Source organism: Corythoichthys intestinalis, unplaced genomic scaffold (assembly GCF_030265065.1).
Source record: "Corythoichthys intestinalis isolate RoL2023-P3 unplaced genomic scaffold, ASM3026506v1 HiC_scaffold_26, whole genome shotgun sequence".
Classification (NCBI taxonomy): Eukaryota; Metazoa; Chordata; class Actinopteri; order Syngnathiformes; family Syngnathidae; genus Corythoichthys; species Corythoichthys intestinalis.
The window spans coordinates 1,598,444-1,621,924 of record NW_026651595.1 but is presented as its reverse complement, the minus strand read 5'-3'; positions in this window follow the sequence as shown (position 1 = coordinate 1,621,924).

The window sequence follows — 23,481 nt, the reverse complement described above, 5'->3', positions numbered from 1 at the left end:
CGGCCATATCGCGTAGATCTCACTGTGAAAAGGCTTAAATGGCTTTTTTGACCTAAGTTTGAGGATTGCGCTCAAATCAAATGTCCTAGAACCAAATTTCCACATGTAACTACTAGATTGTGATACAATACACTATTGGGTGAAGTTTGGTTGACTTCTGCGCAGCGGTTTGGGAGTTAACATCAAAATTACATTTCTCGGCCATATCGCGTAGATCTCACTGTGAAAAGGCTTAAATGACTTTTTTAATTAATTTTGATGATTGCGCTCAAACCAAATGTCCTAGAACTAAATTTCCAAATGTAACTACTAGATTGTGATAAAATACACTATTGGGTGAAGTTTGGTTGACTTCTGCGCAGCGGTTTGGGAGTTAACATCAAAATTACATTTCTCGGCCATATCGCATAGATCTCACTGTGAAAAGGCTTAAATGGCTTTTTTGACCTAAGTTTGAGGATTGCGCTCAAATCAAATGTCCTAGAACCAAATTTCCACATGTAACTACTAGATTGTGATACAATACACTAATGGGTGAAGTTTGGTTGACTTCTGCGCAGCGGTTTGGGAGTTAACATAAAAATTACATTTCTCGGCCATATCGCATAGATCTCACTGTGAAAAGGCTTAAATGACTTTTTTTAATTAAGTTTGAAGATTGCGCTCAAACCAAATGTCCTAGAACTAAATTTCTAAATGTAACTACTAGATTGTGATACAATACACTATTGGGTGAAGTTTGGTTGACTTCTGCGCAGCGGTTTGGGAGTTAACATCAAAATTACATTACTCGGCCATATCGCATAGATCTCACTGTGAAAAGGCTTAAATGACTTTTGTAATTAAGTTTGATGATTGCGCTCAAACCAAATGTCCTAGAACCAAATTTCCAAATGTAACTACTAGATTGTGATACAATACACTATTGGGTGAAGTTTGGTTGACTTCTGCGCAGCGGTTTGGGAGTTAACATCAAAATTACATTTCTCGGCCATATCGCATAGATCTCACTGTGAAAAGGCTTAAATGGCTTTTTTGACCTAAGTTTGAGGATTGCGCTCAAATCAAATGTCCTAGAACCAAATTTCCACATGTAACTACTAGATTGTGATACAATACACTATTGGGTGAAGTTTGGTTGACTTCTGCGCAGCGGTTTGGGAGTTAACATCAAAATTACATTTCTCGGCCATATCGCATAGATCTCACTGTGAAAAGGCTTAAATGGCTTTTTTGACCTAAGTTTGAGGATTGCGCTCAAATCAAATGTCCTAGAACCAAATTTCCACATGTAACTACTAGATTGTGATACAATACACTATTGGGTGAAGTTTGGTTGACTTCTGCGCAGCGGTTTGGGAGTGAACATCAAAATTACATTTCTCGGCCATATCGCATTGATCTCACTGTGAAAAGGCTTAAATGACTTTTTTTAATTAAGTTTGAAGATTGCGCTCAAACCAAATGTCCTAGAACTAAATTTCCAAATGTAACTACTAGATTGTGATAAAATACACTATTGGGTGAAGTTTGGTTGACTTCTGCGCAGTGGTTTGGGAGTTAACATCAAAATTACATTTCTCGGCCATATCGCGTAGATCTCACTGTGAAAAGGCTTAAATGGCTTTTTTGACCTAAGTTTGAGGATTGCGCTCAAATCAAATGTCCTAGAACCAAATTTCCACATGTAACTACTAGATTGTGATACAATACACTATTGGGTGAAGTTTGGTTGACTTCTGCGCAGCGGTTTGGGAGTTAACATCAAAATTACATTTCTCGGCCATATCGCGTAGATCTCACTGTGAAAAGGCTTAAATGACTTTTTTAATTAATTTTGATGATTGCGCTCAAACCAAATGTCCTAGAACTAAATTTCCAAATGTAACTACTAGATTGTGATAAAATACACTATTGGGTGAAGTTTGGTTGACTTCTGCGCAGCGGTTTGGGAGTTAACATCAAAATTACATTTCTCGGCCATATCGCATAGATCTCACTGTGAAAAGGCTTAAATGGCTTTTTTGACCTAAGTTTGAGGATTGCGCTCAAATCAAATGTCCTAGAACCAAATTTCCACATGTAACTACTAGATTGTGATACAATACACTAATGGGTGAAGTTTGGTTGACTTCTGCGCAGCGGTTTGGGAGTGAACATAAAAATTACATTTCTCGGCCATATCGCATAGATCTCACTGTGAAAAGGCTTAAATGACTTTTTTTAATTAAGTTTGAAGATTGCGCTCAAACCAAATGTCCTAGAACTAAATTTCTAAATGTAACTACTAGATTGTGATACAATACACTATTGGGTGAAGTTTGGTTGACTTCTGCGCAGCGGTTTGGGAGTTAACATCAAAATTACATTACTCGGCCATATCGCATAGATCTCACTGTGAAAAGGCTTAAATGACTTTTGTAATTAAGTTTGATGATTGCGCTCAAACCAAATGTCCTAGAACGAAATTTTCAAATGTAACTACTAGATTGTGATACAATACACTATTGGGTGAAGTTTGGTTGACTTCTGCGCAGCGGTTTGGGAGTTAACATCAAAATTACATTTCTCGGCCATATCGCATAGATCTCACTGTGAAAAGGCTTAAATGGCTTTTTTGACCTAAGTTTGAGGATTGCGCTCAAATCAAATGTCCTAGAACCAAATTTCCACATGTAACTACTAGATTGTGATACAATACACTATTGGGTGAAGTTTGGTTGACTTCTGCGCAGCGGTTTGGGAGTGAACATCAAAATTACATTTCTCGGCCATATCGCATTGATCTCACTGTGAAAAGGCTTAAATGACTTTTTTTAATTAAGTTTGAAGATTGCGCTCAAACCAAATGTCCTAGAACTAAATTTCCAAATGTAACTACTAGATTGTGATAAAATACACTATTGGGTGAAGTTTGGTTGACTTCTGCGCAGTGGTTTGGGAGTTAACATCAAAATTACATTTCTCGGCCATATCGCGTAGATCTCACTGTGAAAAGGCTTAAATGGCTTTTTTGACCTAAGTTTGAGGATTGCGCTCAAATCAAATGTCCTAGAACCAAATTTCCACATGTAACTACTAGATTGTGATACAATACACTATTGGGTGAAGTTTGGTTGACTTCTGCGCAGCGGTTTGGGAGTTAACATCAAAATTACATTTCTCGGCCATATCGCGTAGATCTCACTGTGAAAAGGCTTAAATGACTTTTTTAATTAATTTTGATGATTGCGCTCAAACCAAATGTCCTAGAACTAAATTTCCAAATGTAACTACTAGATTGTGATAAAATACACTATTGGGTGAAGTTTGGTTGACTTCTGCGCAGCGGTTTGGGAGTTAACATCAAAATTACATTTCTCGGCCATATCGCATAGATCTCACTGTGAAAAGGCTTAAATGGCTTTTTTGACCTAAGTTTGAGGATTGCGCTCAAATCAAATGTCCTAGAACCAAATTTCCACATGTAACTACTAGATTGTGATACAATACACTAATGGGTGAAGTTTGGTTGACTTCTGCGCAGCGGTTTGGGAGTGAACATAAAAATTACATTTCTCGGCCATATCGCATAGATCTCACTGTGAAAAGGCTTAAATGACTTTTTTTAATTAAGTTTGAAGATTGCGCTCAAACCAAATGTCCTAGAACTAAATTTCTAAATGTAACTACTAGATTGTGATACAATACACTATTGGGTGAAGTTTGGTTGACTTCTGCGCAGCGGTTTGGGAGTTAACATCAAAATTACATTACTCGGCCATATCGCATAGATCTCACTGTGAAAAGGCTTAAATGACTTTTGTAATTAAGTTTGATGATTGCGCTCAAACCAAATGTCCTAGAACGAAATTTTCAAATGTAACTACTAGATTGTGATACAATACACTATTGGGTGAAGTTTGGTTGACTTCTGCGCAGCGGTTTGGGAGTTAACATCAAAAATACATTTCTCGGCCATATCGCGTAGATCTCACTGTGAAAAGGCTTAAATGGCTTTTTTGACCTAAGTTTGAGGATTGCGCTCAAATCAAATGTCCTAGAACCAAATTTCCACATGTAACTACTAGATTGTGATACAATACACTATTGGGTGAAGTTTGGTTTACTTCTGCGCAGCGGTTTGGGAGTTAACATCAAAATTACATTTCTCGGCCATATCGCGTAGATCTCACTGTGAAAAGGCTTAAATGACTTTTTTAATTAAGTTTGATGATTGCGCTCAAACCAAATGTCCTAGAACCAAATTTCCAAATGTAACTACTAGATTGTGATACAATACACTATTGGGTGAAGTTTGGTTGACTTCTGCGCAGCGGTTTGGGAGTTAACATCAAAATTACATTTCTCGGCCATATCGCATAGATCTCACTGTGAAAAGGCTTAAATGACTTTTTTAATTAAGTTTGATGATTGCGCTCAAACCAAATGTCCTAGAACCAAATTTCCAAATGTAACTACTAGATTGTGATACAATACACTATTGGGTGAAGTTTGGTTGACTTCTGCGCAGCGGTTTGGGAGTTAACATCAAAATTACATTTCTCGGCCATATCGCATAGATCTCACTGTGAAAAGGATTAAATGGCTTTTTTGACCTAAGTTTGAGGATTGCGCTCAAATCAAATGTCCTAGAACCAAATTTCCACATGTAACTACTAGATTGTGATACAATACACTATTGGGTGAAGTTTGGTTGACTTCTGCGCAGCGGTTTGGGAGTTAACATCAAAATTACATTTCTCGGCCATATCGCGTAGATCTCACTGTGAAAAGGCTTAAATTACTTTTTTTAATTAAGTTTGAAGATTGCGCTCAAACCAAATGTCCTAGAACTAAATTTCCAAATGTAACTACTAGATTGTGATAAAATACACTATTGGGTGAAGTTTGGTTGACTTCTGCGCAGCGGTTTGGGAGTTAACATCAAAATTACATTTCTCGGCCATATCGCATAGATCTCACTGTGAAAAGGCTTAAATGACTTTTTTAATTAAGTTTGATGATTGCGCTCAAACCAAATGTCCTAGAACGAAATTTCCAAATGTAACTACTAGATTGTGATACAATACACTATTGGGTGAAGTTTGGTTGACTTCTGCGCAGCGGTTTGGGAGTTAACATCAAAATTACATTTCTCGGCCATATCGCGTAGATCTCACTGTGAAAAGGCTTAAATGGCTTTTTTGACCTAAGTTTGAGGATTGCGCTCAAATCAAATGTCCTAGAACCAAATTTCCACATGTAACTACTAGATTGTGATACAATACACTATTGGGTGAAGTTTGGTTGACTTCTGCGCAGCGGTTTGGGAGTTAACATCAAAATTACATTTCTCGGCCATATCGCGTAGACCTCACTGTGAAAAGGCTTAAATGACTTTTTTAATTAAGTTTGATGATTGCGCTCAAACCAAATGTCCTAGAACCAAATTTCCAAATGTAACTACTAGATTGTGATACAATACACTATTGGGTGAAGTTTGGTTGACTTCTGCGCAGCGGTTTGGGAGTTAACATCAAAATTACATTTCTCAGCCATATCGCATAGATCTCACTGTGAAAAGGCTTAAATGGCTTTTTTGACCTAAGTTTGAGGATTGCGCTCAAATCAAATGTCCTAGAACCAAATTTCCACATGTAACTACTAGATTGTGATACAATACACTATTGGGTGAAGTTTGGTTGACTTCTGCGCAGCGGTTTGGGAGTTAACATCAAAATTACATTTCTCGGCCATATCGCGTAGATCTCACTGTGAAAAGGCTTAAATGACTTTTTTAATTAAGTTTGATGATTGCGCTCAAACCAAATGTCCTAGAACTAAATTTCCAAATGTAACTACTAGATTGTGATAAAATACACTATTGGGTGAAGTTTGGTTGACTTCTGCGCAGCGGTTTGGGAGTTAACATCAAAATTACATTTCTCGGCCATATCGCATAGATCTCACTGTGAAAAGGCTTAAATGGCTTTTTTGACCTAAGTTTGAGGATTGCGCTCAAATCAAATGTCCTAGAACCAAATTTCCACATGTAACTACTAGATTGTGATACAATACACTATTGGGTGAAGTTTGGTTGACTTCTGCGCAGCGGTTTGGGAGTTAACATCAAAATTACATTTCTCAGCCACATCGCATAGATCTCACTGTGAAAAGGCTTAAATGACTTTTTTTAACTAAGTTTGAGGATTGCGCTCAAACCAAATGTCCTAGAACCAAATTTCTAAATGTAACTACTAGATTGTGATACAATACACTATTGGGTGAAGTTTGGTTGACTTCTGTGCAGCGGTTTGGGAGTGAACATCAAAATTACATTTCTCGGCCATATCGCATTGATCTCACTGTGAAAAGGCTTAAATGACTTTTTTTAATTAAGTTTGAAGATTGCGCTCAAACCAAATGTCCTAGAACTAAATTTCCAAATGTAACTACTAGATTGTGATAAAATACACTATTGGGTGAAGTTTGGTTGACTTCTGCGCAGTGGTTTGGGAGTTAACATCAAAATTACATTTCTCGGCCATATCGCATAGATCTCACTGTGAAAAGGCTTAAATGACTTTTTTAATTAAGTTTGATGATTGCGCTCAAACCAAATGTCCTAGAACGAAATTTCCAAATGCAACTACTAGATTGTGATACAATACACTATTGGGTGAAGTTTGGTTGACTTCTGCGCAGCGGTTTGGGAGTTAACATCAAAATTACATTTCTCGGCCATATCGCGTAGATCTCACTGTGAAAAGGCTTAAATGGCTTTTTTGACCTAAGTTTGAGGATTGCGCTCAAATCAAATGTCCTAGAACCAAATTTCCACATGTAACTACTAGATTGTGATACAATACACTATTGGGTGAAGTTTTGTTTACTTCTGCGTAGCGGTTTGGGAGTTAACATCAAAATTACATTTCTCGGCAATATCGCATAGATCTCACTGTGAAAAGGCTTAAATGGCTTTTTTGACCTAAGTTTGAGGATTGCGCTCAAATCAAATGTCCTAGAACCAAATTTCCACATGTAACTACTAGATTGTGATACAATACAATATTGGGTGAAGTTTGGTTGACTTCTGCGCAGCGGTTTGGGAGTTAACATCAAAATTACATTTCTCGGCCATATCGCGTAGATCTCACTGTGAAAAGGCTTAAATGACTTTTTTAATTAAGTTTGATGATTGCGCTCAAACCAAATGTCCTAGAACTAAATTTCCAAATGTAACTACTAGATTGTGATAAATTACACTATTGGGTGAAGTTTGGTTGACTTCTGCGCAGCGGTTTGGGAGTTAACATCAAAATTACATTTCTCAGCCATATCGCATAGATCTCACTGTGAAAAGGCTTAAATGACTTTTTTTAATTAAGTTTGAAGATTGCGCTCAAACCAAATGTCCTAGAACTAAATTTCCAAATGTAACTACTAGATTGTGATAAAATACACTATTGGGTGAAGTTTGGTTGACTTCTGTGCAGCGGTTTGGGAGTTAACATCAAAATTACATTTCTCGGCCATATCGCATAGATCTCACTGTGAAAAGGCTTAAATGACTTTTTTAATTAAGTTTGATGATTGCGCTCAAACCAAATGTCCTAGAACGAAATTTTCAAATGTAACTACTAGATTGTGATACAATACACTATTGGGTGAAGTTTGGTTGACTTCTGCGCAGCGGTTTGGGAGTTAACATCAAAATTACATTTCTCGGCCATATCGCGTAGATCTCACTGTGAAAAGGCTTAAATGGCTTTTTCGACCTAAGTTTGAGGATTGCGCTCAAATCAAATGTCCTAGAACCAAATTTTTACATGTAACTACTAGATTGTGATACAATACACTATTGGGTGAAATTTGGTTGACTTCTGCGCAGCGGTTTGGGAGTTAACATCAAAATTACATTTCTCGGCCATATCGCATAGATCTCACTGTGAAAAGGCTTAAATGGCTTTTTTGACCTAAGTTTGAGGATTGCGCTCAAATCAAATGTCCTAGAACCAAATTTCCACATGTACCTACTAGGTTGTGATACAATACACTATTGGGTGAAGTTTGGTTGACTTCTGCGCAGTGGTTTGGGAGTGAACATCAAAATTACATTTCTCGGCCATATCGCATAGATCTCACTGTGAAAAGGCTTAAATGACTTTTTTAATTAAGTTTGATGATTGCGCTCAAACCAAATGTCCTAGAACTAAATTTCCAAATGTAACTACTAGATTGTGATAAAATACACTATTGGGTGAAGTTTGGTTGACTTCTGCGCAGCGGTTTGGGAGTTAACATCAAAATTACATTTCTCGGCCATATCGCATAGATCTCACTGTGAAAAGGCTTAAATGGCTTTTTTGACCTAAGTTTGAGGATTGCGCTCAAATCAAATGTCCTAGAACCAAATTTCCACATGTAACTACTAGATTGTGATACAATACACTATTGGGTGAAGTTTGGTTGACTTCTGCGCAGCGGTTTGGGAGTTAACATCAAAATTACATTTCTCGGCCATATCGCATAGATCTCACTGTGAAAAGGCTTAAATGACTTTTTTAATTAAGTTTGATGATTGCGCTCAAACCAAATGTCCTAGAACCAAATTTCCAAATGTAACTACTAGATTGTTATACAATACACTATTGGGTGAAGTTTGGTTGACTTCTGCGCAGCGGTTTGGGAGTTAACATTAAAATTACATTTCTCGGCCATATCGCGTAGATCTCACTGTGAAAAGGCTTAAATGACTTTTTTTTAACTAAGTTTGAGGATTGCGCTCAAACCAAATGTCCTAGAACCAAATATCCAAATGTAACTACTAGATTGTGATACAATACACTATTGGGTGAAGTTTGGTTGACTTCTGTGCAGCGGTTTGGGAGTTAACATCAAAATTACATTTCTCGGCCATATCGCATAGATCTCACTGTGAAAAGGCTTAAATGACTTTTTTAATTAAGTTTGATGATTGCGCTCAAACCAAATGTCCTAGAACGAAATTTTCAAATGTAACTACTAGATTGTGATACAATACACTATTGGGTGAAGTTTGGTTGACTTCTGCGCAGCGGTTTGGGAGTTAACATCAAAATTACATTTCTCGGCCATATCGCGTAGATCTCACTGTGAAAAGGCTTAAATGGCTTTTTCGACCTAAGTTTGAGGATTGCGCTCAAATCAAATGTCCTAGAACCAAATTTTTACATGTAACTACTAGATTGTGATACAATACACTATTGGGTGAAATTTGGTTGACTTCTGCGCAGCGGTTTGGGAGTTAACATCAAAATTACATTTCTCGGCCATATCGCATAGATCTCACTGTGAAAAGGCTTAAATGGCTTTTTTGACCTAAGTTTGAGGATTGCGCTCAAATCAAATGTCCTAGAACCAAATTTCCACATGTACCTACTAGGTTGTGATACAATACACTATTGGGTGAAGTTTGGTTGACTTCTGCGCAGCGGTTTGGGAGTGAACATCAAAATTACATTTCTCGGCCATATCGCATAGATCTCACTGTGAAAAGGCTTAAATGACTTTTTTAATTAAGTTTGATGATTGCGCTCAAACCAAATGTCCTAGAACTAAATTTCCAAATGTAACTACTAGATTGTGATAAAATACACTATTGGGTGAAGTTTGGTTGACTTCTGCGCAGCGGTTTGGGAGTTAACATCAAAATTACATTTCTCGGCCATATCGCATAGATCTCACTGTGAAAAGGCTTAAATGGCTTTTTTGACCTAAGTTTGAGGATTGCGCTCAAATCAAATGTCCTAGAACCAAATTTCCACATGTAACTACTAGATTGTGATACAATACACTATTGGGTGAAGTTTGGTTGACTTCTGCGCAGCGGTTTGGGAGTTAACATCAAAATTACATTTCTCAGCCACATCGCATAGATCTCACTGTGAAAAGGCTTAATTGACTTTTTTTAACTAAGTTTGAGGATTGCGCTCAAACCAAATGTCCTAGAACCAAATTTCTAAATGTAACTACTAGATTGTGATACAATACACTATTGGGTGAAGTTTGGTTGACTTCTGTGCAGCGGTTTGGGAGTGAACATCAAAATTACATTTCTCGGCCATATCGCATTGATCTCACTGTGAAAAGGCTTAAATGACTTTTTTTAATTAAGTTTGAAGATTGCGCTCAAACCAAATGTCCTAGAACTAAATTTCCAAATGTAACTACTAGATTGTGATAAAATACACTATTGGGTGAAGTTTGGTTGACTTCTGCGCAGTGGTTTGGGAGTTAACATCAAAATTACATTTCTCGGCCATATCGCATAGATCTCACTGTGAAAAGGCTTAAATGACTTTTTTAATTAAGTTTGATGATTGCGCTCAAACCAAATGTCCGAGAACGAAATTTCCAAATGTAACTACTAGATTGTGATACAATACACTATTGGGTGAAGTTTGGTTGACTTCTGCGCAGCGGTTTGGGAGTTAACATCAAAATTACATTTCTCGGCCATATCGCGTAGATCTCACTGTGAAAAGGCTTAAATGGCTTTTTTGACCTAAGTTTGAGGATTGCGCTCAAATCAAATGTCCTAGAACCAAATTTCCACATGTAACTACTAGATTGTGATACAATACACTATTGGGTGAAGTTTGGTTTACTTCTGCGTAGCGGTTTGGGAGTTAACATCAAAATTACATTTCTCGGCAATATCGCATAGATCTCACTGTGAAAAGGCTTAAATGGCTTTTTTGACCTAAGTTTGAGGATTGCGCTCAAATCAAATGTCCTACAACCAAATTTCCACATGTAACTACTAGATTGTGATACAATACAATATTGGGTGAAGTTTGGTTGACTTCTGCGCAGCGGTTTGGGAGTTAACATCAAAATTACATTTCTCGGCCATATCGCGTAGATCTCACTGTGAAAAGGCTTAAATGACTTTTTTAATTAAGTTTGATGATTGCGCTCAAACCAAATGTCCTAGAACCAAATTTTCAAATGTAACTACTAGATTGTGATACAATACACTATTGGGTGAAGTTTGGTTGACTTCTGCGCAGCGGTTTGGGAGTTAACATCAAAATTACATTTCTCAGCCATATCGCATAGATCTCACTGTGAAAAGGCTTAAATGGCTTTTTTGACCTAAGTTTGAGGATTGCGCTCAAATCAAATGTCCTAGAACCAAATTTTCACATGTAACTACTAGATTGTTATACAATACACTATTGGGTGAAGTTTGGTTGACTGCTGCGCAGCGGTTTGGGAGTTAACATCAAAATTACATTTCTCGACCATATCGCATAGATCTCACTGTGAAAAGGCTTAAATGGCTTTTTTTACCTAAGTTTGAGGATTGCGCTCAAATCAAATGTCCTAGAACCAAATTTCCACATGAAACTACTAGATTGTGATACAATACACTATTGGGTGAAGTTTGGTTGACTTCTGCGCAGCGGTTTGGGAGTTAACATCAAAATTACATTTCTCGGCCATATCGCGTAGATCTCACTGTGAAAAGGCTTAAATGACTTTTTTAATTAAGTTTGATGATTGCGCTCAAACCAAATGTCCTAGAACTAAATTTCCAAATGTAACTACTAGATTGTGATAAAATACACTATTGGGTGAAGTTTGGTTGACTTCTGTGCAGCGGTTTGGGAGTGAACATCAAAATTACATTTCTCGGCCATATCGCATAGATCTCACTGTGAAAAGGTTTAAATGACTTTTTTTAATTAAGTTTGAAGATTGCGCTCAAACCAAATGTCCTAGAACTAAATTTCCAAATGTAACTACTAGATTGTGATAAAATACACTATTGGGTGAAGTTTGGTTGACTTCTGCGCAGCGGTTTGGGAGTTAACATCAAAATTACATTTCTCGGCCATATCGCATAGATCTCACTGTGAAAAGGCTTAAATGACTTTTTTAATTAAGTTTGATGATTGCGCTCAAACCAAATGTCCTAGAACGAAATTTCCAAATGTAACTACTAGATTGTGATACAATACACTATTGGGTGAAGTTTGGTTGACTTCTGCGCAGCGGTTTGGGAGTTAACATCAAAATTACATTTCTCGGCCATATCGCATAGATCTCACTGTGAAAAGGCTTAAATGACTTTTTTTAATTAAGTTTGCAGATTGCGCTCAAACCAAATGTCCTAGAACGAAATTTCTAAATGTAACAACTAGATTGTGATAAAATACACTATTGGGTGAAGTTTGGTTGACTTCTGCGCAGCGGTTTGGGAGTTAACATCAAAATTACATTTCTCGGCCATATCGCCTAGATCTCACTGTGAAAAGGCTTAAATGGCTTTTTTGACCTAAGTTTGAGGATTGCGCTCAAATCAAATGTCCTAGAACCAAATTTCCACATGTAACTACTAGATTGTGATACAATACACTATTGGGTGAAGTTTGGTTTACTTCTGCGCAGCGGTTTGGGAGTTAACATCAAAATTACATTTCTCGGCCATATCGCATAGATCTCACTGTGAAAAGGCTTAAATGGCTTTTTTGACCTAAGTTTGAGGATTGCGCTCAAATCAAATGTCCTAGAACCAAATTTCCACATGTAACCACTAGATTGTGATACAATACACTAATGGGTGAAGTTTGGTTGACTTCTGCGCAGCGGTTTGGGAGTGAACATCAAAATTACATTTCTCGGCCATATCGCATAGATCTCACTGTGAAAAGGCTTAAATGACTTTTTTAAATTAAGTTTGAAGATTGCGCTCAAACCAAATGTCCTAGAACTAAATTTCCAAATGTAACTACTAGATTGTGATAAAATACACTATTGGGTGAAGTTTGGTTGACTTCTGCGCAGCGGTTTGGGAGTTAACATCAAAATTACATTTCTCGGCCATATCGCGTAGATCTCACTGTGAAAAGGCTTAAATGACTTTTTTAATTAAGTTTGATGATTGCGCTCAAACCAAATGTCCTAGAACTAAATTTCCAAATGTAACTACTAGATTGTGATAAAATACACTATTGGGTGAAGTTTGGTTGACTTCTGTGCAGCGGTTTGGGAGTGAACATCAAAATTACATTTCTCGGCCATATCGCATAGATCTCACTGTGAAAAGGTTTAAATGACTTTTTTTAATTAAGTTTGAAGATTGCGCTCAAACCAAATGTCCTAGAACTAAATTTCCAAATGTAACTACTAGATTGTGATAAAATACACTATTGGGTGAAGTTTGGTTGACTTCTGCGCAGCGGTTTGGGAGTTAACATCAAAATTACATTTCTCGGCCATATCGCATAGATCTCACTGTGAAAAGGCTTAAATGACTTTTTTAATTAAGTTTGATGATTGCGCTCAAACCAAATGTCCTAGAACGAAATTTCCAAATGTAACTACTAGATTGTGATACAATACACTATTGGGTGAAGTTTGGTTGACTTCTGCGCAGCGGTTTGGGAGTTAACATCAAAATTACATTTCTCGGCCATATCGCATAGATCTCACTGTGAAAAGGCTTAAATGACTTTTTTTAATTAAGTTTGCAGATTGCGCTCAAACCAAATGTCCTAGAACGAAATTTCTAAATGTAACAACTAGATTGTGATAAAATACACTATTGGGTGAAGTTTGGTTGACTTCTGCGCAGCGGTTTGGGAGTTAACATCAAAATTACATTTCTCGGCCATATCGCCTAGATCTCACTGTGAAAAGGCTTAAATGGCTTTTTTGACCTAAGTTTGAGGATTGCGCTCAAATCAAATGTCCTAGAACCAAATTTCCACATGTAACTACTAGATTGTGATACAATACACTATTGGGTGAAGTTTGGTTTACTTCTGCGCAGCGGTTTGGGAGTTAACATCAAAATTACATTTCTCGGCCATATCGCATAGATCTCACTGTGAAAAGGCTTAAATGGCTTTTTTGACCTAAGTTTGAGGATTGCGCTCAAATCAAATGTCCTAGAACCAAATTTCCACATGTAACCACTAGATTGTGATACAATACACTAATGGGTGAAGTTTGGTTGACTTCTGCGCAGCGGTTTGGGAGTGAACATCAAAATTACATTTCTCGGCCATATCGCATAGATCTCACTGTGAAAAGGCTTAAATGACTTTTTTAAATTAAGTTTGAAGATTGCGCTCAAACCAAATGTCCTAGAACTAAATTTCCAAATGTAACTACTAGATTGTGATAAAATACACTATTGGGTGAAGTTTGGTTGACTTCTGCGCAGCGGTTTGGGAGTTAACATCAAAATTACATTTCTCGGCCATATCGCATAGATCTCACTGTGAAAAGGCTTAAATGACTTTTTTAATTAAGTTTGATGATTGCGCTCAAACCAAATGTCCTAGAACCAAATTTCCAATTGTAACTACTAGATTGTTATACAATACACTATTGGGTGAAGTTTGGTTGACTTCTGCGCAGCGGTTTGGGAGTTAACATTAAAATTACATTTCTCGGCCATATCGCGTAGATCTCACTGTGAAAAGGCTTAAATGACTTTTTTTTAACTAAGTTTGAGGATTGCGCTCAAACCAAATGTCCTAGAACCAAATATCCAAATGTAACTACTAGATTGTTATACTATACACTATTGGGTGAAGTTTGGTTGACTTCTGCGCAGCGGTTTGGGAGTTAACATCAAAATTACATTTCTAGGCCATATCGCGTAGATCTCACTGTGAAAAGGCTTAAATGACTTTTTTTTAACAAAGTTTGAGGATTGCGCTCAAACCAAATGTCCTGGAACCAAATTTCAAAATGTAACTACTAGATTGTGATACAATACACTATTGGGTGAAGTTTGGTTGACTTCTGCGCAGCGGTTTGGGAGTTAACATCAAAATTACATTTCTCGGCCATATCGCGTAGATCTCACTGTGAAAAGGCTTAAATGGCTTTTTTGACCTAAGTTTGAGGATTGCGCTCAAACCAGATGTCCTAGAACCAAATTTCCAAATGTAACTACTAGATTGTTATACAATACACTATTGGGTGAAGTTTGGTTGACTTCTGCGCAGCGGTTTGGGAGTTAACATCAAAATTACATTTCTCGGCCATATCGCGTAGATCTCACTGTGAAAAGGCTTAAATGACTTTTTTTAAACTAAGTTTGAGGATTGCGCTCAAACCAAATGTCCTAGAACCAAATTTCCAAATGTAACTACTAGATTGTTATACTATACACTATTGGGTGAAGTTTGGTTGACTTCTGCGCAGCGGTTTGGGAGTTAACATCAAAATTACATTTCTAGACCATATTGCGTAGATCTCACTGTGAAAAGGCTTAAATGACTTTTTTTTAACAAAGTTTGAGGATTGCGCTCAAACCAAATGTCCTGGAACCAAATTTCAAAATGTAACTACTAGATTGTGATACAATACACTATTGGGTGAAGTTTGGTTGAATTCTGCGCAGCGGTTTGGGAGTTAACATCATAATTACATTTCTCGGCCATATCGCGTAGATCTCACTGTGAAAAGGCTTAAATGACTTTTTTTAACTAAGTTTGAGGATTGCGCTCAAACCAAATGTCCTACAACCAAATTTCCAAATGTAACTACTAGATTGTGATACAATACACTATTGGGTGAAGTTTGGTTGACTTCTACGCAGCGGTTTGGGAGTTAACATCAAAATTACATTTCTCGGCCATATCGCATAGATCTCACTGTGGAAAGGCTTAAATGACTTTTTTAATTAAGTTTGATGATTGCGCTCAAACCAAATGTCCTAGAACGAAATTTCTAAATGTAACTACTAGATTGTGATACAATACACTATTGGGTGAAGTTTGGTTGACTTCTGCGCAGCGGTTTGGGAGTTAATATCAAAATTACATTTCTCGGCCATATCGCGTAGATCTCACTGTGAAAAGGCTTAAATGGCTTTTTTGACCTAAGTTTGAGGATTGCGCTCAAATCAAATGTCCTAGAACCAAATTTCCACATGTAACTACTAGATTGTGATACAATACACTATTGGGTGAAGTTTGGTTGACTTCTGCGCAATGGTTTGGGAGTTAACATCAAAATTACATTTCTCGGCCATATCGCATAGATCTCACTGTGAAATGGCTTAAATGGCTTTTTTGACCTAAGTTTGAGGATTGCGCTCAAATCAAATGTCCTAGAACCAAATTTCTACATGTAACTACTAGATTGTGATACAATACACTATTGGGTGAAGTTTGGTTGACTTCTGCGCAGCGGTTTGGGAGTTAACATCAAAATTACACTTCTCGGCCATATCGCGTAGATCTCACTGTGAAAAGGCTTAAATGACTTTTTTAATTAAGTTTGATGATTGCGCTCAAACCAAATGTCCTAGAACTAAATTTCCAAATGTAACTACTAGATTTTGATAAAATACACTATTGGGTGAAGTTTGGTTGACTTCTGCGCAGCGGTTTGGGAGTTAACATCAAAATTACATTTCTCAGCCATATCGCGTAGATCTCACTGTGAAAAGGCTTAAATGACTTTTTTTAACTAAGTTTGAAGATTGCGCTCAAACCAAATGTCCTAGAACTAAATTTCCAAATGTAACTACTAGATTGTGATAAAATACACTATTGGGTGAAGTTTGGTTGACTTCTGCGCAGCGGTTTGGGAGTTAACATCAAAATTACATTTCTCGGCCATATCGCATAGATCTCACTGTGAAAAGGCTTAAATGACTTTTTTAATTAAGTTTGATGATTGCGCTCAAACCAAATGTCCTAGAACGAAAATTTCAAATGTAACTACTAGATTGTGATACAATACACTATTGGGTGAAGTTTGGTTGACTTCTGCGCAGCGGTTTGGGAGTTAACATCAAAATTACATTTCTCGGCCATATCGCGTAGATCTCACTGTGAAAAGGCTTAAATGGCTTTTTTGACCTAAGTTTGAGGATTGCGCTCAAATCAAATGTCCTAGAACCAATTTTTTACATGTAATTACTAGATTGTGATACAATACACTATTGGGTGAAATTTGGTTGACTTCTGCGCAGCGGTTTGGGAGTTAACATCAAAATTACATTTCTCGGCCATATCGCATAGATCTCACTGTGAAAAGGCTTAAATGGCTTTTTTGACCTAAGTTTGAGGATTGCGCTCAAATCAAATGTCCTACAACCAAATTTCCACATGTACCTACTAGATTGTGATACAATACACTATTGGGTGAAGTTTGGTTGACTTCTGCGCAGCGGTTTGGGAGTGAACATCAAAATTACATTTCTCGGCCATATCGCATAGATCTCACTGTGAAAAGGCTTAAATGACTTTTTTAATTAAGTTTGAAGATTGCGCTCAAACCAAATGTCCTAGAACTAAATTTCCAAATGTAACTACTAGATTGTGATAAAATACACTATTGGGTGAAGTTTGGTTGACTTCTGCGCAGCGGTTTGGGAGTTAACATCAAAATTACATTTCTCGGCCATATCGCATAGCTCTCACTGTGAAAAGGCTTAAATGACTTTTTTAATTAAGTTTGATGATTGCGCTCAAACCAAATGTCCTAGAACGAAATTTCCAAATGTAACTACTAGATTGTGATACAATACACTATTGGGTAAAGTTTGGTTGACTTCTGCGCAGCGGTTTGGGAGTTAACATCAAAATTACATTTCTCGGCCATATCGCGTAGATCTCACTGTGAAAAGGCTTAAATGGCTTTTTTGACCTAAGTTTGAGGATTGCGCTCAAATCAAATGTCCTAGAACCAAATTTCCACATGTAACTACTAGATTGTGATACAATACACTATTGGGTGAAGTTTGGTTGACTTCTGCGCAGCGGTTTGGGAGTTAACATCAAAATTACATTTCTCGGCCATATCGCGTAGATCTCACTGTGAAAAGGCTTAAATGACTTTTTTAATTAATTTTGATGATTGCGCTCAAACCAAATGTCCTAGAACTAAATTTCCAAATGTAACTACTAGATTGTGATAAAATACACTATTGGGTGACGTTTGGTTGACTTCTGCGCAGCGGTTTGGGAGTTAACATCAAAATTACATTTCTCGGCCATATCGCATAGATCTCACTGTGAAAAGGCTTAAATGGCTTTTTTGACCTAAGTTTGAGGATTGCGCTCAAATCAAATGTCCTAGAACCAAATTTCCACATGTAACTACTAGATTGTGATACAATACACTAATGGGTGAAGTTTGGTTGACTTCTGCGCAGCGGTTTGGGAGTGAACATCAAAATTACACTTCTCGGCCATATCGCATAGATCTCACTGTGAAAAGGCTTAAATGACTTTTTTTAATTAAGTTTGAAGATTGCGCTCAAACCAAATGTCCTAGAACTAAATTTCTAAATGTAACTACTAGATTGTGATAAAATACACTATTGGGTGAAGTTTGGTTGACTTCTGCGCAGCGGTTTGGGAGTTAACATCAAAATTACATTACTCGGCCATATCGCATAGATCTCACTGTGAAAAGGCTTAAATGACTTTTGTAATTAAGTTTGATGATTGCGCTCAAACCAAATGTCCTAGAACGAAATTTTCAAATGTAACTACTAGATTGTGATACAATACACTATTGGGTGAAGTTTGGTTGACTTCTGCGCAGCGGTTTGGGAGTTAACATCAAAAATACATTTCTCGGCCATATCGCGTAGATCTCACTGTGAAAAGGCTTAAATGGCTTTTTTGACCTAAGTTTGAGGATTGCGCTCAAATCAAATGTCCTAGAACCAAATTTCCACATGTAACTACTAGATTGTGATACAATACACTATTGGGTGAAGTTTGGTTTACTTCTGCGCAGCGGTTTGGGAGTTAACATCAAAATTACATTTCTCGGCCATATCGCGTAGATCTCACTGTGAAAAGGCTTAAATGACTTTTTTAATTAAGTTTGATGATTGCGCTCAAACCAAATGTCCTAGAACCAAATTTCAAAATGTAACTACTAGATTGTGATACAATACACTATTGGGTCAAGTTTGGTTGACTTCTGCGCAGCGGTTTGGGAGTTAACATCAAAATTACATTTCTCGGCCATATCGCATAGATCTCACTGTGAAAAGGCTTAAATGACTTTTTTAATTAAGTTTGATGATTGCGCTCAAACCAAATGTCCTAGAACCAAATTTCCAAATGTAACTACTAGATTGTGATACAATACACTATTGGGTGAAGTTTGGTTGACTTCTGCGCAGCGGTTTGGGAGTTAACATCAAAATTACATTTCTCGGCCATATCGCATAGATCTCACTGTGAAAAGGATTAAATGGCTTTTTTGACCTAAGTTTGAGGATTGCGCTCAAATCAAATGTCCTAGAACCAAATTTCCACATGTAACTACTAGATTGTGATACAGTACACTATTGGGTGAAGTTTGGTTGACTTCTGCGCAGCGGTTTGGGAGTTAACATCAAAATTACATTTCTCGGCCATATCGCATAGATCTCACTGTGAAAAGGCTTAAATGGCTTTTTTGACCTAAGTTTGAGGATTGCGCTCAAATCAAATGTCCTAGAACCAAATTTCAAAATGTAACTACTAGATTGTGATACAATACACTATTGGGTGAAGTTTGGTTGACTTCTGCGCAGCGGTTTGGGAGTTAACATCAAAATTACATTTCTCGGCCATATCGCGTAGATCTCACTGTGAAAAGGCTTAAATGGCTTTTTTGACCTAAGTTTGAGGATTGCGCTCAAACCAGATGTCCTAGAACCAAATTTCCAAATGTAACTACTAGATTGTTATACAATACACTATTGGGTGAAGTTTGGTTGACTTCTGCGCAGCGGTTTGGGAGTTAACATCAAAATTACATTTCTCGGCCATATCGCGTAGATCTCACTGTGAAAAGGCTTAAATGACTTTTTTTAAACTAAGTTTGAGGATTGCGCTCAAACCAAATGTCCTAGAACCAAATTTCCAAATGTAACTACTAGATTGTTATACTATACACTATTGGGTGAAGTTTGGTTGACTTCTGCGCAGCGGTTTGGGAGTTAACATCAAAATTACATTTCTAGACCATATTGCGTAGATCTCACTGTGAAAAGGCTTAAATGACTTTTTTTTAACAAAGTTTGAGGATTGCGCTCAAACCAAATGTCCTGGAACCAAATTTCAAAATGTAACTACTAGATTGTGATACAATACACTATTGGGTGAAGTTTGGTTGAATTCTGCGCAGCGGTTTGGGAGTTAACATCATAATTACATTTCTCGGCCATATCGCGTAGATCTCACTGTGAAAAGGCTTAAATGACTTTTTTTAACTAAGTTTGAGGATTGCGCTCAAACCAAATGTCCTACAACCAAATTTCCAAATGTAACTACTAGATTGTGATACAATACACTATTGGGTGAAGTTTGGTTGACTTCTACGCAGCGGTTTGGGAGTTAACATCAAAATTACATTTCTCGGCCATATCGCATAGATCTCACTGTGGAAAGGCTTAAATGACTTTTTTAATTAAGTTTGATGATTGCGCTCAAACCAAATGTCCTAGAACGAAATTTCTAAATGTAACTACTAGATTGTGATACAATACACTATTGGGTGAAGTTTGGTTGACTTCTGCGCAGCGGTTTGGGAGTTAATATCAAAATTACATTTCTCGGCCATATCGCGTAGATCTCACTGTGAAAAGGCTTAAATGGCTTTTTTGACCTAAGTTTGAGGATTGCGCTCAAATCAAATGTCCTAGAACCAAATTTCCACATGTAACTACTAGATTGTGATACAATACACTATTGGGTGAAGTTTGGTTGACTTCTGCGCAATGGTTTGGGAGTTAACATCAAAATTACATTTCTCGGCCATATCGCATAGATCTCACTGTGAAATGGCTTAAATGGCTTTTTTGACCTAAGTTTGAGGATTGCGCTCAAATCAAATGTCCTAGAACCAAATTTCTACATGTAACTACTAGATTGTGATACAATACACTATTGGGTGAAGTTTGGTTGACTTCTGCGCAGCGGTTTGGGAGTTAACATCAAAATTACACTTCTCGGCCATATCGCGTAGATCTCACTGTGAAAAGGCTTAAATGACTTTTTTAATTAAGTTTGATGATTGCGCTCAAACCAAATGTCCTAGAACTAAATTTCCAAATGTAACTACTAGATTTTGATAAAATACACTATTGGGTGAAGTTTGGTTGACTTCTGCGCAGCGGTTTGGGAGTTAACATCAAAATTACATTTCTCAGCCATATCGCGTAGATCTCACTGTGAAAAGGCTTAAATGACTTTTTTTAACTAAGTTTGAAGATTGCGCTCAAACCAAATGTCCTAGAACTAAATTTCCAAATGTAACTACTAGATTGTGATAAAATACACTATTGGGTGAAGTTTGGTTGACTTCTGCGCAGCGGTTTGGGAGTTAACATCAAAATTACATTTCTCGGCCATATCGCATAGATCTCACTGTGAAAAGGCTTAAATGACTTTTTTAATTAAGTTTGATGATTGCGCTCAAACCAAATGTCCTAGAACGAAAATTTCAAATGTAACTACTAGATTGTGATACAATACACTATTGGGTGAAGTTTGGTTGACTTCTGCGCAGCGGTTTGGGAGTTAACATCAAAATTACATTTCTCGGCCATATCGCGTAGATCTCACTGTGAAAAGGCTTAAATGGCTTTTTTGACCTAAGTTTGAGGATTGCGCTCAAATCAAATGTCCTAGAACCAATTTTTTACATGTAATTACTAGATTGTGATACAATACACTATTGGGTGAAATTTGGTTGACTTCTGCGCAGCGGTTTGGGAGTTAACATCAAAATTACATTTCTCGGCCATATCGCATAGATCTCACTGTGAAAAGGCTTAAATGGCTTTTTTGACCTAAGTTTGAGGATTGCGCTCAAATCAAATGTCCTACAACCAAATTTCCACATGTACCTACTAGATTGTGATACAATACACTATTGGGTGAAGTTTGGTTGACTTCTGCGCAGCGGTTTGGGAGTGAACATCAAAATTACATTTCTCGGCCATATCGCATAGATCTCACTGTGAAAAGGCTTAAATGACTTTTTTAATTAAGTTTGAAGATTGCGCTCAAACCAAATGTCCTAGAACTAAATTTCCAAATGTAACTACTAGATTGTGATAAAATACACTATTGGGTGAAGTTTGGTTGACTTCTGCGCAGCGGTTTGGGAGTTAACATCAAAATTACATTTCTCGGCCATATCGCATAGCTCTCACTGTGAAAAGGCTTAAATGACTTTTTTAATTAAGTTTGATGATTGCGCTCAAACCAAATGTCCTAGAACGAAATTTCCAAATGTAACTACTAGATTGTGATACAATACACTATTGGGTAAAGTTTGGTTGACTTCTGCGCAGCGGTTTGGGAGTTAACATCAAAATTACATTTCTCGGCCATATCGCGTAGATCTCACTGTGAAAAGGCTTAAATGGCTTTTTTGACCTAAGTTTGAGGATTGCGCTCAAATCAAATGTCCTAGAACCAAATTTCCACATGTAACTACTAGATTGTGATACAATACACTATTGGGTGAAGTTTGGTTGACTTCTGCGCAGCGGTTTGGGAGTTAACATCAAAATTACATTTCTCGGCCATATCGCGTAGATCTCACTGTGAAAAGGCTTAAATGACTTTTTTAATTAATTTTGATGATTGCGCTCAAACCAAATGTCCTAGAACTAAATTTCCAAATGTAACTACTAGATTGTGATAAAATACACTATTGGGTGACGTTTGGTTGACTTCTGCGCAGCGGTTTGGGAGTTAACATCAAAATTACATTTCTCGGCCATATCGCATAGATCTCACTGTGAAAAGGCTTAAATGGCTTTTTTGACCTAAGTTTGAGGATTGCGCTCAAATCAAATGTCCTAGAACCAAATTTCCACATGTAACTACTAGATTGTGATACAATACACTAATGGGTGAAGTTTGGTTGACTTCTGCGCAGCGGTTTGGGAGTGAACATCAAAATTACACTTCTCGGCCATATCGCATAGATCTCACTGTGAAAAGGCTTAAATGACTTTTTTTAATTAAGTTTGAAGATTGCGCTCAAACCAAATGTCCTAGAACTAAATTTCTAAATGTAACTACTAGATTGTGATAAAATACACTATTGGGTGAAGTTTGGTTGACTTCTGCGCAGCGGTTTGGGAGTTAACATCAAAATTACATTACTCGGCCATATCGCATAGATCTCACTGTGAAAAGGCTTAAATGACTTTTGTAATTAAGTTTGATGATTGCGCTCAAACCAAATGTCCTAGAACGAAATTTTCAAATGTAACTACTAGATTGTGATACAATACACTATTGGGTGAAGTTTGGTTGACTTCTGCGCAGCGGTTTGGGAGTTAACATCAAAAATACATTTCTCGGCCATATCGCGTAGATCTCACTGTGAAAAGGCTTAAATGGCTTTTTTGACCTAAGTTTGAGGATTGCGCTCAAATCAAATGTCCTAGAACCAAATTTCCACATGTAACTACTAGATTGTGATACAATACACTATTGGGTGAAGTTTGGT